Source organism: Microtus oregoni, unplaced genomic scaffold (genome assembly GCF_018167655.1).
Source record: "Microtus oregoni isolate MIOR12 unplaced genomic scaffold, Mior012 000036F_ref0000092, whole genome shotgun sequence".
Lineage (NCBI taxonomy): Eukaryota > Metazoa > Chordata > Mammalia > Rodentia > Cricetidae > Microtus > Microtus oregoni.
Genome location: NW_024543095.1, coordinates 14,530,596 through 14,546,558, shown reverse-complemented (window position 1 = coordinate 14,546,558; position 15,963 = coordinate 14,530,596). Strand labels below are relative to the sequence as shown.

The 15,963-nt window shown below is 49.4% G+C and overlaps 1 non-coding gene across 1 annotated transcript; it reads right to left on the bottom strand.

Moving 5' to 3' along the window:
- Window positions 1-15,636: 15,636 nt before the first annotated feature.
- Window positions 15,637-15,729, bottom strand: Trnai-uau. The gene is given in 2 exon segments: window positions 15,637-15,672; window positions 15,692-15,729. It is a non-coding gene; the product is annotated as a tRNA-Ile (tRNA).
- Between the last annotated feature and the right edge of the window lie 234 nt (window positions 15,730-15,963).

Below are 15,963 nucleotides of genomic sequence, written 5' to 3'. Positions count from 1 at the left end.
ACTTAGCTTTAGTTCTTTGGCTCATTCCTATCACTAGAATGCTAATTATGAGTTCTTACCTACAAAAGCATGATTAGCAATTCTACTAACACTGAAGGAAATTGAAGTTAGGTAAGAACTATGTGCTAATATATATGTGTTTCTCTAAATACTATTGCCCATAATCAGAACCTTTATATTCTTAGTAATAAATAAAACCCTGCCATCTTTTATATCTTATATGTTTTCCTTCATCTAAAACTCATTTTATATATATTTTCAATTATGCCATTTTATCTCTTTTATGGCTTTTATTACATTTTTCTTATTTTTATTTTTGTCTTTGTTTATTTTAAGACATGGTCTCACTATGTAGCCCTGGCTAGACAGGCACTCACTATGTAGACCAGGCTGGCCTTGAATTCATAGAGATCTGCCTGTCTCTGCCTCTGAGAGCTGGTGTATGCCACCACATGTGGCTTCTTTTTTATTTTAAATTTATTAATTATTATTAGGGGGCACATATACCATGGCACACATGTGCCAGTCAGAGGACAACCTTCCAGAATCGGCTCTGTTCTCACACGGCGGGTCCTTGGGATGGAATTTAAGTAGTCGGGCCTGTGCGTCAAGTGCTTCTACCCACTGAGCCATTTCCCTGACCTTTTATTTATTTATTTGAGACGGGGGTGTCACTGTGTAGCCCACATTGTCCTTAAACTCATGGGGTCACTCCATTCTCAGTCTCCTGAGTGCTGAATCTTAAATGGGAGCCACCATGCCTGGCTCATGTCATGTTAGATCAGGATTCGCTTGTTAACTTGATTGATGGCACCTAAGGATGGAGACATAAGGACCGTGTCTCCCTTAAACTGATGACATGAGTGTCCAAAGGGCTTTGACAGACAGAAGTGAAGCCGAGCACTCACAGAGACCAGACAGAGCACGGGGGTGACCTGAGGAGACCAGGGAGGAGCCTTGATGAAGCGGCATGCTAAACTGCCCACCTATCTGCTTTCTCAGGCAGCTGCTACTCCACTGGCCAAATCTGAATGGCCTGGGCCATGGTAAGGGAACAGAGCAGAGCTAAGCAAGCCCAAGGTCACCCCAAAGCCACAGCCATGTTCCCAGACACCTCAGTTGTTCTGGAAGTGTGTGGTAAATGCTGTAATCACAGAACTCTGGAGGCTGAGGTGGGACGACTCCGTGCTGGAGAGCAGCCTGGGATATATAAGAAGACCTCAGTATCCATGATTTTTATGCTTAAGACGCCTCCATCTTCCCTACCATGGAGGCTTGTTCTCTGACACAATGACTCTGGCTCAGGTTTAAGCCCTGAGACTGCAGACCTTCAGGTGACTTGGGTGAATCCCTTCCCAGAGAGGCACCACTCTGACGCTAACCTCAGCAGAGCCAGTCCTGACTGGCCTTGATTGTGTGGGGTGCCCCAGCTTGCACAGGCCCCTGGAGCCTTCCTCTAGTGAGGGTTCACTCCCTGAACTCTTCTCAAACCCATGACCACTCAGGTAGGGCCATGACGAGACTTCAGAGGAAGTACTCAGCTGCCAGCCCCTCCTGGCTCCTTTCTTTGTGGACAGACCTCTCCCGACCCTCTAGAAGCAAGAAACTTCCCAGCTGGGCCCAGTTGAGAGACTCCAGCTAGGGAATACTCACCCAGCCCTGATATAAAGGTGAGAAAGATGAGCTAGCTTGAGAAACACATGGAAAATGAAGACATTCCCCACCTCTCCAGCACTCAGAGGATGGGAGGGAAAGAGGCCAGAGGCCTTGAGGTCCTCCAAGGCCAGAGCATAACATTAAGTCCATGAAGTCCGAGACCTGGCCTCTGCCCTAAGTCTCACAAAAGGAAAGACACCCACGGACAACTCTGCTTGAGCCTATTGCCCCGTGAGCGTCTATGAGCAAGAGGAGTGGAAAAGGGACACTGGCCACACCTGCTGCCTCTCATATTAGACAGTCTGGACTCACGTCGCAACTTTACCAATTATTAACTCCGTAACTTTGAATTGGCAGCTAAGTGAGTCCATTCACCCATCTGTTAAGTGTGGTAAATAATAATCACTAACTCATGGCACTGCTGTCAAGATGAAAGCCCTTAATCTCTTTATAGTGTTATATAACGTCTATAGGGTAGTAAATTCCCCATAGGTATTAAGTCTAATTATTACATGGGCTTGTGTATCTCCACATCCCCAGGTTCAGAATCAGGTAAACTTATTGGTTATCTTAGTCTGGGTTACTTTTGCTGTGATGAAACGCCATGACCAAAGGAACTTGGGGAGGAAGGGGCTCATTCAGCTTATGCTTCCTCATCACAGTTCATCATCCACGGACAGCAAGACAGGAATGCAAGCAGGGCAGGAGCCTGGAGGCAGGAGTCATGGAGGGGTGCTGCTTACTGGCTTGCTCTGCCTGTTTTCTTACAGAACCCAGGACCACCAGCCCAGGGAAGGCACCACTTACAATAGGCTGGGCCCTCTGCCATTGATCACTAATTAAGAAAATGTCCTACAGACCAATCTTATGGAGGCAGCTTTCTTTTCCAGTTGAGGCTCCTTCCTCACTGATGACTCTAGCTTGTGTCAAGTTGACATAAAACTAGCCATTGATTTTAAAAGTACATGGTATCTATATGTCTTTGATTATGAGGGTGAACACATCCGGGTACCTGTGTTTCTGTGAACGTCTGTCCTCATCTGAGTGGGCTCAGCTCACACTGACTGCATCCTCCCTGGGAGGGGCAGATGCTCAGTCAGCAAGGGAGTGGGTTCCCCTGGTGGCTGAAGCCTACAGCGTACGTACCTGTTGTTTCCGCGGGTTCTGCTATCCAGAGTGGTAGCGCTTCAAGCACACCCAAGACTGGGATTTTATGAGTGTGCTTCTTTCTTTTGCCTCCATGAGGACCCCGTGACGTGCATCTTGTCTAGCCTGAGACAGCCAGCCCTGTATAGGACTGGGATTTGTCATCAAAAGAGAAGAGCTGCGATGTTTGTCACCGAGTTGAAACAGTCCGTTACATAGCCCGCTCTCTAGAGAGCGGATTCGCTGGATTCCTGCCTCTGTCTCCTTGGGTGTGACCATAAGGTTTTATGTAATAGATGCCCAGGCCAGAAAAGAAAGTGTTTGGTCCTCTCCTGTCTATGGGATGGGGGATGGTGGGAAGGGACTAAGAGGGAGGGGAGCCAGATGATCACATCTGGCCCACTGGGTCCTCTCTGGAGATGGGTCTATGCTCCTGACCTCCCTAGGAACTCTGGGAAAAAGCAGCAGCCTCCCAGCTGCTCCATACCCCCCTGGCCTCTGCCTGTGACCGCAGGGCTTCAGAGCAGGGCAGGAGAGCCTCAGAAATGCAGCTTTCACAAGCCGGCTTCAAATCCCACAAGGCCTGACTGCTGAACCAAGGGCACAACAGTCCGGCAAGGGAACTCCACAGGCAACAAGGAATCCGGGTCCAGTGGCTTCCAACCAGCCCGGGAGGGACTGGACCATGGGTTATGTAAACTCAGCTCAAGTATATCAGTGGTCAGGGGTGAGAGCAGTTCTGGCTGGGAAATCGGCAGTCACCACACCCCAAACCCCAACTCCTTCTTCTTGCCAGATGTCACTCAGTTGTCCTTGTCTGGCCACACATCCTAACACCATGTCAGTGGGAAAAACCGTGGAGAGTAACCTGAGAACTAAGCTCTTTTATGTAAGAGTTGAGATTGCTTCATGGGACAGGCTAAGTTGTCAGGCCCCATGACGTTTAAAACACACTGAGCATTTAATAGTTTTTCTCACTAACCATTATGGAGGGGTTGGGAGAAAGGCCAGTTTGGTTGTAAATTAATAAATAAGAAAATTTCTTTTTTTCCCCTGCACAGATGAAGTCTGAATTAAATTTCCAGCCCTGTTGCATACACAGAAATAAAGGCTCTCCCACTGGTCCGTCCTACTACTGACCCTAACAGAGGGTACGTCCTGGCCTTCTGGACCCCAAACTACCTCCTCCCAGAGGGATGAGACATGGCGATGGCAGAAAAGGACACGGTCACCCTTCACCCTGCGTACTTACGCCTTGGTCCTCGTGTGCTCACATACCCCCTAACCTGATCTATGTGGATTTGTTGTTGTTTTGATTTTGAGATGGGGAACAGAGGTGTTGTTTTCTCTCCAGCCCCTTTTCTTCCTGGACACTTAGCCATCCCTCCTTCTCCTGACCCCTTCTGGTCCAGGATGTGGGAATGGGGACTGCAATGGAGCAAAGATCTCATCTGAAGTCCTACAAAGTCCTGTGAGGAGGACAATGCTGCCCCCTGCTGGCCCCATATGAGAAACAGTCCCCATTTCCCTGGAAGACAGGATCTTATACCTGACAGAGACATGTTCCCTTTTGCCAAAACAGCCTCTGGCCTGTCTTTCCTTGGCTATCTGGTGTGCAGGATGAAATATCAGCGCCCCCTTTCCCAACGGTTTGGAACTGTATTTGACCATCAATGTTGTTTTCATCCATACGAATGCCTAAATTTTGTGCAGGTGAGAATGGGGATATTGACCACTAGAGCAGCGTTCATTAGTGACTTTTAACCTTTATTATGTTCCTTAGATGACTATATGTGGATATGGCATTGGATGGTCTGTATTCCTTTGGTCTAGGCACCTTTGTTAATTCTAGCATCAGTGATCACATCGGGGGCTCCACAACAAAACCGCAGAACTCTTGGAAGGCAGGATCCTCCCATCCCACCACCTGACGATGTTCTCTTCGGTCGACATCGCACTGATAGCCCAGCTGCCCGTTCTCTTGCCACCATCTTTAAAGTGTGTGTGTGTGTGTGTGTGTGTGTGTGTGTGTGTGTGTGGCAGAAGGGGATTCATGAGCAGATGTCTGTCCTAGGGAGCATTAACTGTCAAATCGACAGTCTAGAATCACCCGAGTCTCAGTTGGGGCACTGCCTTTATCGAGTTGGTCTGTGCGTACATCTGGGAGGGGCTGAATTAACGGGACTAATTGACGTGGTGGGTCCTAGCTCACTGCGGTGGCACCGTTTCCTGGGCAAGGGGTCCTGAACTCTATCAAAATGCTATGGGCATGAGCCTGTAGGTGAGTCAGCAAGCAGCGTTCCTCCATGGTTTCGGCTCCAGGTTCCTGCCTTGAGTTTCTTCCCTGACTTCCCTCAGTGATGGATCGTAACCTGAAGTGTGAGCCAAATAAATGCTTTCTTCTCCAAGTCGCCTTTGGCCACGACATTTCATCCCAGCAATGGAAAGCAGACTTAGACAAGATCAAATTACAGCCTTTCAGGGGGTGATCTGCTCCTTCGCTGTGCATTTTTGGGATGAAACTCAGCTCACCCGGCTCACCCATCAAGAGCTGTTACCTCTGGAGCCTCTCACTGGCCCTGCTCATCATTTCTGTGGCATTTTCATTTTACAGATGGGATTTGTCCATTTTACAGATGAAGAATTGATACCCAAGAGAAAAAACAGCACTCTGCCTAAGGTCACATGATTCACGTGACAACCAGTGATGGTTCAAAGGCTAGCCAGGCGCTGGGCGCTCAGAACAGTCTTCCTCTAAGAACAAAGTTATATTCCCTATTGTTTTTGTTTGTTTGTTTCTTAAGACAAAGCTCATGGAGCCCTGACTAGCCTTGAATCCACCAAGGATAACCTTGAACTTTTTTTTGGGGGGGGGGGTGGTGGCTGATTTGAGATTGTTTCTCTGTATAGTCTTAACTGTCCAGAAACTTGCTCTGTAGACCAGGCAGGCCTCGAACTCAGAGATCCAACTGCCTCTGCCTCCTGGGATTAAAGGTGTGCACCATCATTCCTGGTTGACCTTGAATTTTAACAATTTATTTACTTATTTGGAGGGATGAAATCAGGCCACAGTGCACTCATGAAGGTCAGAGGTCAACCTTCGGGAGTCAGTTCTCTTCTTTCCCCACGTGGGTCCCAGGGATCAAACTCAATCTTGATCGCGGGCAACTTTACCTGTTGAGCCATCTCGCTGGCCCCTGACCTTGAACTTTTGATCTTTCTGCCTCCATCTGCGTACTCCACTTAAGTACTGAGATTACAAGTGTATACAACCATGCTCAGTTTTATGTGGTACTGGGCATCAAAGAATTCTATCAACTGAACTACATCCTTGGCTCTGTATGTTCATATATTAAATACGAAAATGAAAAGAAAATTCACCAGAGATATTTATTTTAAACACTGAATCTTGGAAATGTCCTTGCTTTGCCTATTGAATGAAAAATAACATTTTAAGAGCCTGAAGCAATGGCTCAGAAATTAAGGGCACTTACTGCTCTCCCAGAGGCCTGGGTTCAGTTTCCAACACCCACATGGTAGCTCACAACCATCTGTAAGTCAAATTCCAAGGGATCTGACACTCTCTTCTGACTTCTACAGGCACTGCGCACACATGGTGCACATACATACACGCAAACAAAACAGTCACACAAAATAGATTATCAAATCTTTTTTAAATGATTTAAAATATTTAAACTGATTTTTATGTGACCAGTTAGTAAATTAAAAATATCTCTTATCTATCTTTGCTTTTTGCAACAGGGTCTCACCCTCTACCCTAGGTCCATCTGGAACTCACTATGTAGCCCAGAGCAGTTTTAAACTCACAGCAATCCTCCTGCCTTCAGAATACCAAGTATTGGGATTACAGGCAGGAGCCACCAGGCCTGGGCTTAGAATGAAATGTGGGGTGGGACAAAGCTGTCCAAAGGGGGATTTCTACATCAGCCCTCAGTCCAGAGACTAGGGAAATGTAGAGCTACAAAATCAAGCCGCTGTCCTTAGCGGCCCCGCCCTCTGCCACCCTTCCTGAAGCCCCCGGTACTGTTCCTCACCCCTTTCCCATCACTGCCTGCTCTCCGGGGGTTTTGATGCCTCTTCCAGGCTAAGGCACTGAGGATGCCCTGGGGAGGGCCTATTCTAGGAAGCTCTGAGGACAAAGCTGTGGCTTTTGCCTTCAGATAGACATATACCTACATGCCATCCTCCAGGTCCAAGCCTTGCAGACCGGAGCACGTGGTGCTCTACCCCCAAGCTTCCTACCCAGCTTCATGGTCTAACTTCAGATCACAGGCCAAGTTCGTCATGAAGCTAAAGCTCACTAGAAGATATGGTGTGGGCTGTGCAAAAGGCGTAAAGCTTCGTTGGGTTTGAAGGGTTGAGTCCCAGCCTGGGTCCATGGTTGTTCACATATAAAACAGCTGATAAAAACAAAAACAAGCAAATAAACCCCACGGGTGGATATTTCCCCAAATGGTAGGTACAGTAAGAAGACAAATGGGGGCCATTTCAGTGTCCACGGAGATATCCTATGGTCGGCAGATGGAAGAAAATCGGGGTGTCTGTCTCTTTTTCCTAATTGGGTCCTCAGAACATGGGACTCTCCTGTTCAAACCCGCTTCTGTCTCAAGTCTTTGATTGGCTAATATAGTGTGTGGGAACAACTGCTTTTCCTGGTGGTGTTTGGGGAGTGCTGGGAGATGGTTAAAGCTACAGAGAGGGGCCCAAATGGCCCTGCAAGCTGAGGATGAAATCTCAAGCAATAGCTGGGGCTACTTGGCTCTGCCCAAGCCCCATCGTAAGGAAAACATTATGGGGAAGGGACGCAGCGCCACCGTGTGGTAGAAGACTGTCTGTTCACCCAGGGATAACTTTTCTAATTCTAAAGACCCAAAGGGACTTACTAGTTCTTTGTGAACTCATGGGAGGAAAGTGATGAAGATTACCCAATCACCCAACTAAAGCCTAGTGTTCTGTGCCAGGCACACTCCATCTCTCCCAGCTCCTCTCTTAGCAGATGTCTGAGCTTGGGCAACTATAGAACCTACGGCGTCTTGGTGGGCTTTCTCTAGAATGGGGATAGCAAAAGCATTAGTAGTGATTGGCTGTGTGCAGTGTTCAAGGAGAGGAGGCTCAGAAATGGTGCCTCTTGCACAATCATGATGACCTGAGTTCAGATACCATGCTCATGGTCTACGCAGACTTTAATCCAGCCCAAAGGGGATCTAAGGCCTTCCTCTGGCCTCCACGCACCCACAGGCCTGGGCACTGCCCGCGCCCACCACACACACAAGCACAAATGCAGATGCATAAATAAAAATAATAGTTTTAAAGAAAGAAACTAGAGTTTCCTCTCCTTCCTTCTGGGCTAGTCTAGGAAATCCAAGAGTGTGCAAAGGCAGGGCTGAGAGAAGCCAACATCCAAAGTCTAAAACAAGAAATTCCCCTGCTTCAGTTCACACATACACACCAACACAAATTTGCTAGTTCTCCTTGGAACCCCTTCAGCTTAGAGTGATTGGCCAACCTGGTGCACAGGGTTGTAGGGATTTCTCAGAACTGGTCACCAAGTCCTTACCTCTCCTCCAAGTCCAGCTCAAAGGCTTCCTGAGTGTAGGTGACAATCTCTAGAGCTGCAGCCTGGGGACCTGCATGGCCACACACTCGCCAGGCAGGTCTCATGTATTCCTGTGGTTTGTGAAGCACACTGCAATACTCCTCAGTGGTGGTCCCCCCCTGGAGCCCAGTGGTGATCCCTCCTGGAGCCCAGTAGTGATCCTCCCTGGAGCCCAGTGGTGGTCTTCTCTGGAGCCCAGTGGTGGTCCTCCCTGGAGCCCAGTGGTGATCCTCCCTGGAGCCCAGTGGTGGTCTTCTCTGGAGCCCAGTGGTGGTCTTCTCTGGAGCCCAGTGGTGATCCTCCCTGGAGCCCAGTGGTGGTCCTCCCTGGAACCCAGTGGTGGTCCTCCCTGGAGCCCAGTGGTGGTCCTCTCTGGAGCCCAGTGGTGATCCTCCCTAGAGCCCATTGGTTGTCCTCCCTGGAGCCCAGTGTAAGCCATACTCTTCAAGTAGACAGTAAGCCCCATGGTCTCAGGCCCAGCACACCCCAGTGCTGAGACCTGGGGAAGACTCCAGTGAACTGTGTAACCAGGCCCCAGCTGTTGTCTGGACAGCACACCTTTACGTGAGAACTGGGCATTAGTTCTTCATTTAGCTTTAGAGTCTGTGCCTATGTGTTGTTTCTGGACCATCCTTCCATTCATTTGGTGTATGCTGTGGGATGTGGGATGCCCCTCTGTATGCTGGGAATATGTTTTACTACCACTGGTTAATAAAGAAGCTTGTTTGGCCTATGGCAGGACAGAATATAGTTAGGCAGGAAATCCAAGCAGAGGGACAGGGAGAGAAAAGGCGGAGTCAGGGAGACGCCAGCAGCCACTGGAGAAGAAAGATGTGAGGTAACAAGGCACCTGCCTCTTGGTAAAATATAAACTAATAGAAATGGGTTAACTGAAGTTGTAAGGGCTACCTAGGAATAAGCCTGAGCTAATAGGCCAAACAGTATGCAATTAATATTAAGCCTCTGAGTGGTATTTTAAAAGCGGCTGTGGGACCCGGCAGGACGAGAAACCTCCAGTTACTCTTGTGTGTTTACTGATCGGCACCATGGGACCTAATATCTGAATGAAACGATGGGTGGTGAAACATTAACACTTGGATAAACGTGATTCCCCCTGCCCCCGCCTCCACTCCCGTTTGTAGAGACTGGGTCTTGTGAGGTAGACTTGGATGACCTGGCCTCAAACTTGGGGCGATTCTCCAGCTTCAGCCTCTCGAGGGTTGGGTCTACAGGTGTGCCCCACACACCCAGCAAACATGGTCGGTTCAGATCATCGTAAGTATAATAAGCAGGAGAGTGGAGTGAGGGGGCAATTGTACTCAACCTCATCTCTGAGGAAGGATGGCTGAGCCCAGATGGCTGAGAGGCCTGCTACCCTAAGATTTGGGGAAGATGATCGGAGATAAGGACTGGCTTTTGCAAAGGCCCCGGGGCAAAAACAAGGAACAGAAGCAGAAAGTCAGGTTGGCCAGAAAATAAGAGAGCCAGGCCAGAGTGAAAGGACTGGTAGGCGGGCAGAGGCCAGTTTAAACACCCAGGCCTTCAGAACCATCTGCAGCCTTGTGCACTTCAGTCTGCATCCGGGGAAAGGCCACGAAGCAATAGGAGCTGATTTGTCTTCTGGATGGCGAAGAGACTCAAGAAGGGTTAAGAAGCGGAGTAAGGTAGTACTTCAGAGTCTTCTGCCAGGGGCTGTCAAGATGCTCAGTGGGTAAAAGCACGTGGTACCAAGAAGGACAACTGGAGCTCAATCCCTGACACTCACCTGATAGGCGGGAAGGTACTCCCAAAAGTTGTTTTCCGACTACTACAGGTGTTGCCATGGCACAGACACACATCCACGCACAAGCATGCAAACACACACTGAATATGAATTCAAAGAGTCTGGCCAGGCGTGGTGGCACATACCTTTAATTCCTGCACTCTGGAGGTAGAGGCAGGTGAACCTCTGTTTACATAGTGAGTTCCAGGACAACCAGACACATGGTGAGACCTTGCCTCAGATCAAACAAGGAGAGCCTTCTGCGGTCATCCAAGGAATCCAAGTGTGACAAAAGCCGCCGTGGAGAGGTGTGAGGACTGAGACACCCAGGACCTGACAATGGACGCGGGACGGTAGACAAATATGGTCAGCCCCTAAACTTCCCAGCCACAACTCAGCCGCGGGAAAGGTGAAAGACGTTTTCTGATCTGAAAAGTCTAGGGCAGATCTGGGGAGGCTGCCTCTGAGTCCCCTCCCCTCGGTAGAGACAGTAGGTGTGCCACACCAAAGAGCTCTGGCCGGACCCAGAGCCACAGGTGTCTAACCTCAGGCCAGTTTAAGGATGAAAGATTACTGCAATTTTCAGTTTAGCCAGAAGGGAATTCTCAATAAGAAAGCTCCGGCCTTTCATCCCAGCCTTTGGGAGACAGAGACAGGTAGATATCTGTGAGTTTGAAGACAGCTTTATCTACACAGTGAGACACCCCCCCCCCCATCTCAAAAAAGGTCCTGAACAAGGGTAAGGGTAGAGGGTGAGGGGTGGAGATGGGTGAAACCTGGTGAGCTGGCTCAGTGGATGAGGTCATTGGTCACCACGCCTAATGGTCTGAGTTGGAGCCCAAGACTCAAACAGTGGAAGGAGAGAACCAGTTCCTATAAAGTTGTCTTCTAATTTTTGCATGCACACTGTGGTCCAGACACACACACACACACACACACACACACACACACACACGTCCATACTATACACAATAAACAAATAAATGTAATTGCTGACTCGAAAAGATGATCAAAGTAAAATGTGACAGCCACCTCAGGCAAGACCCATCATTGTCACACGTGACAGACACTCAGGTCTGACATCTACGAAAGGCAATGTTTTGTAGTCACACAATTAAGCCACAGAAAGCGCGAGTGGGGGTGGGAGGAAGAACTCTTAAGAGGCAGGGGCGCAATGGGTGTAGTGGTCACCACGCGATAAATAAATCTTTTAAAATCTTAATAAATAAATAAAATTCAAAATTGAAAGTGGTTACCTGTCTTTTAACTGCAACACAATCTGGATCTCCTTGGGCATGCTCCAGTGGCAGGAGACAGCCGTGGAACAAAGCTGCCAACAGTCACGGGCACATGGAGGGTAATTGTGCGAGTTCTCCTCTTTGGGGCAGGCTTGCCTTTTCCTGTAGCAGAGACTGGGGCTTTGGTTTTCTGCTGTTGGTTTTAAGTGGGCTCATTCGTCCAGATGGCCGGCCTCTGGCTGTATTCTGACCTCCTGAGAGTTCAACAGGAGCATCCCATCCCTCCAGCGGGCACAGGCCACTTGCTCCGTGGCTAGAGGGAGCCAAATGGGAGAACTGAGTCAGGCAGGATCTGTGGCAGCTAGCCCCCAGCTCTGCCTGGAGACTAAGACATGACCGCAGGGATGATGGGAACCACACACTACAGAGACATCCTGAGAGAGAAAGCCAGGGCCACCATGGAGGAAATACGGGCCCCAGGTGGGCTGCTTTCCAAGTTTTCATTAGAAGTTAGAACGTTAGATAGATCATTTCTGCGAATTTTGCCCAACATGAACGTAAATTGTCTTTTAAAATGTAAACATTTTGTAAGCCAGTTCCAGCAAGCTAAATGAAGCCTGACTCAGGGCCAGATTTGTTCTACAGCGTGTCCCGTGGCCCCGACACTCCCCTGTGCAATGGTAACGCGTCCGTAGCTGACATTCATAGCAGTTTCTGTCACAGCTGAGGCCACACAGCTGAAGTGTGGATCTACAAGGGAACAGCAGCTGAGCCAGGCAACCACACAAACTGAACCCGAAACTGGATGCAGCCATTTGACGATCTCCATTAAAGCACGTCTTTGTCATCTGTCAAGAACATTTGTCCCTATTGACTACACTCTGCCTCCAGACTCTACCAAACGGCACTCCTTTGGGGTGCCACTCACAGCATTGACGAGCCTGTCTTCAAGCCACCCACAAAGCTGACGTCAGCCTGGGGGTACATCAGGTTTCTCTCCTGCTGGGAGCCATTCAGCTACCATGTTCTTTACAGTCCCTGTACCTCAGATTCAGTCACCTTCCTCCGTGACGCTACCATCTGTTGTCCACAGGCTTAATCCCTTGGGCCTGGAGATAACTGTGCTATGGCATCTTGTGGTTCGTTAAGCTTTTTCTCACAGATATTTTTACTTGATTAAAAATATTATGGTATGGGAGGTTGCACCCAGGCAGGTGTGTGCCACAGTGTTCATAGGGACACTAGAGGGTGGCTTTGGGGAGCGGGTTCTCTCCTTCTGCCTTGGATTCAGGCATCAAACTTAGGTTATCTGACTTGAGTGCCAAGAGATTTTACCTCGCTGAACCAGCTCACTTGCCCTCGCTTGATTTCATTGCTCATCAAAGCCTGAACCCCCCTATCAACGCCACTGCAAAATTAGTCCGATCATACACTTTCCAATCTGTTGAGGTGTTGCTTTTTCTTTGTTTGCCTAACAATAATTTCCAAACAATAGTTTAGATTTCTAGATTATGCTAGTTCCGCTTCCTATCTGACCAGAAATTAGTTTGCAAAGTCACTGTCTAAGCCAACTGCAAGCAGGAGGGACCAGAAGCAGGTTTAAGAAGAATATATTGGCTATGGAACAAATATTTCTCAGAACTGAAATATCCTTCTTGGTGGGAGGTTTGTGAGACCCAGGAAGCGAACTAAACTGAGAAGTCTCCAGAAGCTTCCAGAACTTAGAAGATTCCAAGGCCCTCTCCAAAATGAGATGAGCGTTACTAACTGCTGAGGGGAAGAGACTAACTCACAAGCTCCCTGCAGGCCTTGCAGAGTCCCAGGGCAACAGCTCTTCGGGGTGGGCTTCTCTGTGATATATGTAGATACTCACACTCCATAGTAACCCCACACCCACACTCCGCATAGCCCGGTAAACCCATTGGTTTGTTGTTATATTTGGTGAAATTGTTTGATCTGTTAGTGCCAGGACAGAGAACAGACCCATCCTTACCTTCCCAGGGAAAGCCACACCCTGTTCTGATCCTAAGAGTTATTAGAAAAATGGAACAAGCTGCCTTAAAAGAAAGTTCTACAGCTTTTGAATCGGGTTCTTCCGTATGGCTGGACAAAGGCATCTTCCAGTGGTCTGTGTTTGTTCATGGTCAGTTTCTGTCATCATGACAAAACACCAGTGAAAAACAAATGCTTCTTCTGTTCATGACTGGTGCTTTGCTTCCCGCAGATGGCAGGAGCGGGCGGTAGGGGACCGGGCTCAGCTGCTGGGAAACAGCGGGGATACAGGGGACACAAGGTGACGTCCAGAAGGGCACACCCCCCGCCAGGAACCCACTTCTTCAGCTGGGACCCCCACTTCCCAACAGCCCAATGAAGAACCCCCTCACCCAGTCACCCCTCCAAAGCCCATCAGTTGGCACATGGGTTGGGGGTGATGTTTTAACACCAAGCCGCAACAGTAACCGCCGAGGGTTGGAAATGGACCCTTGGCAAATCTGATCACTTTTAATGCCATGTATGTTAAAAAAAAAAAAATCAATTCTCTTTTGAAAAGAGATTTTTTTTTTCCAACAAATTTTCTCTTGGAAATGCTGTTTTGTTTTTGCTTTTAACATTTTTTTGGCAATGAAGATAATCTGTACAATAGAATACTGTTTACTAATCAAAGAAACACAATGAGGGCTTGGGGCCTGTGAGATGGCTTATCTGGTAAGCATTTCCATGCAAACCTGAGGAACGGAATTCCACACCCAAGTTCTAACCCTGGAAGGGGAGGACTGACAGTCCTAAGCTGTCCGTTAACCTCCAGCTGCGTTTGGTGGCAGGAATCTCAGGTCTATGTTGTTGTAGTTTAAGATTTGTTTCTTATTTTTATTTTTATTTTTTTTAATTTATTTATTTATTAAGGATTTCTGCCTCGTCCCCGCAACCCTTCCCATTTCCCTCCCCCTCCCCCGATCAAGTCCCCCTCCCTCATCTGCTCGAAGAGCAATCAGGGTTCCCTGACCTGTGGAAAGCCCAAGGACTGCCCACCTCTATCCAGGTCTCGTAAGGTGAGCATCCAAACCGCCTAGGCTCCCACAAAGCAGAAGGAGACGGAGCACGATCAAGGAACTCAGGACCACGAGGGGTGCACCCACACACTAAGACAATGGGGATGTTCTATTGGGATCTCACCAAGGCCAGCTGGCCTAGGTCTGAAAAAGCATGGGATAAATCCGGACTAGCTGAACATAGCGGACAATGAGGAATACTGAGAATTTAAGATTTGTTTCTAATTGTGTGAGTGTGTGTCCTTGCTCTTGAGTGCAGCTGTCCAAGGAGGTCAGACAGCAGGTCCCCCTGGAGCTGAGTTACAGGAGGGTGTGAGCTGCCGGAAGTGGCTGCTGAGAACTGGACTCTGGCAAGAGCAGTGCCCACTTTTAACCACGGAGTCATTTCTCCAGCCGGTTGTTTGTTTGTTTAAATAAGCAAAGTTTTTACTTTATTTTTCACGGAACTCACTTTTGTTTCCAGGCTCGGGATTCTCTGGGCCTCCGTTCTGCCGAGCAAGAGTCCGTGTGTCCAGGGTACGGGAGGGTGCGGCCTGAGCGCGAGGGTTAGGTGAGGCATCCCTGTGTGCTGGATCCCGGGCTAGGGCGGCTGCTAGCTGAGAAGACAAGACGCCTCCTCTGGTGGCCGCCATTCCTGAGTGATAGCAGTATTAGGAAGGGGGAAATGGAAATTTCCTAGTCACTTGCCCCAGCTACACACGCCAGGGGAGAGTGGGATGCCTTGACCCCGGGTTCGGGGAGGTGCTGGGGGTCTAATGCTAGGGAATGGGGCAGGTCCCTAGCCCAGGTGACATGCTCGTGGTCCATTTGGTCCTGGAGAGCCACCCGGAAGCAGTGGTCTGGATCCGGGCCAGGGAGGGCAGCGGCGGAGAGCCCGCTGGAAGCCACCCCGCTACAGGAGAGCCCGGAACCTCGGTGTGCATCCCTGGTCCTGGACGCGTTTTAAACACCCGCCTAAAGCCCGAGAACGGCAGTCGGCAGCCGTCGGAGTTACTCTGCTGGCTGGATACTGCTCAGTGGCAAAGCCGCTCGGAAAACGAATGCACAACTCCTCAGCGAACTGTTTTCCCGTTCGGGCTAAGGCAGGAAGCGAGGAGACTAAGGGAATCCTAATTTCTTCCTGTACTAATACAAAATATCCACAAAACTTAGCTCCAAAATGGATCGTGCTCCAGGTGAGGCTCGAACTCACAACCTCGGCATTGCTCTGCATGTACTGCTGTATAAGTACCGCGCGCTAACCGATTGCGCCACTGGAGCTCCGCTGTGCCGGCCTCGCGAAGGCTCTATCAGGCCCAGGGAGGCGTCGATGGAGCATGCGCAACCGCCGCCACGGGCGCCGCTCGGGACTCCAGCCTCCCGTAACTCCCGAGCGGACTCACGGCTACCAGCCGGTGTCTGGGGACCGAAGGATCCGGGAGAGACTCGGCGAGGCTTCCCCTAGGGGCCGCGGGGACGGGTTCGCACGGCCGAGCCTGCAGGGGAGCGGCGGCG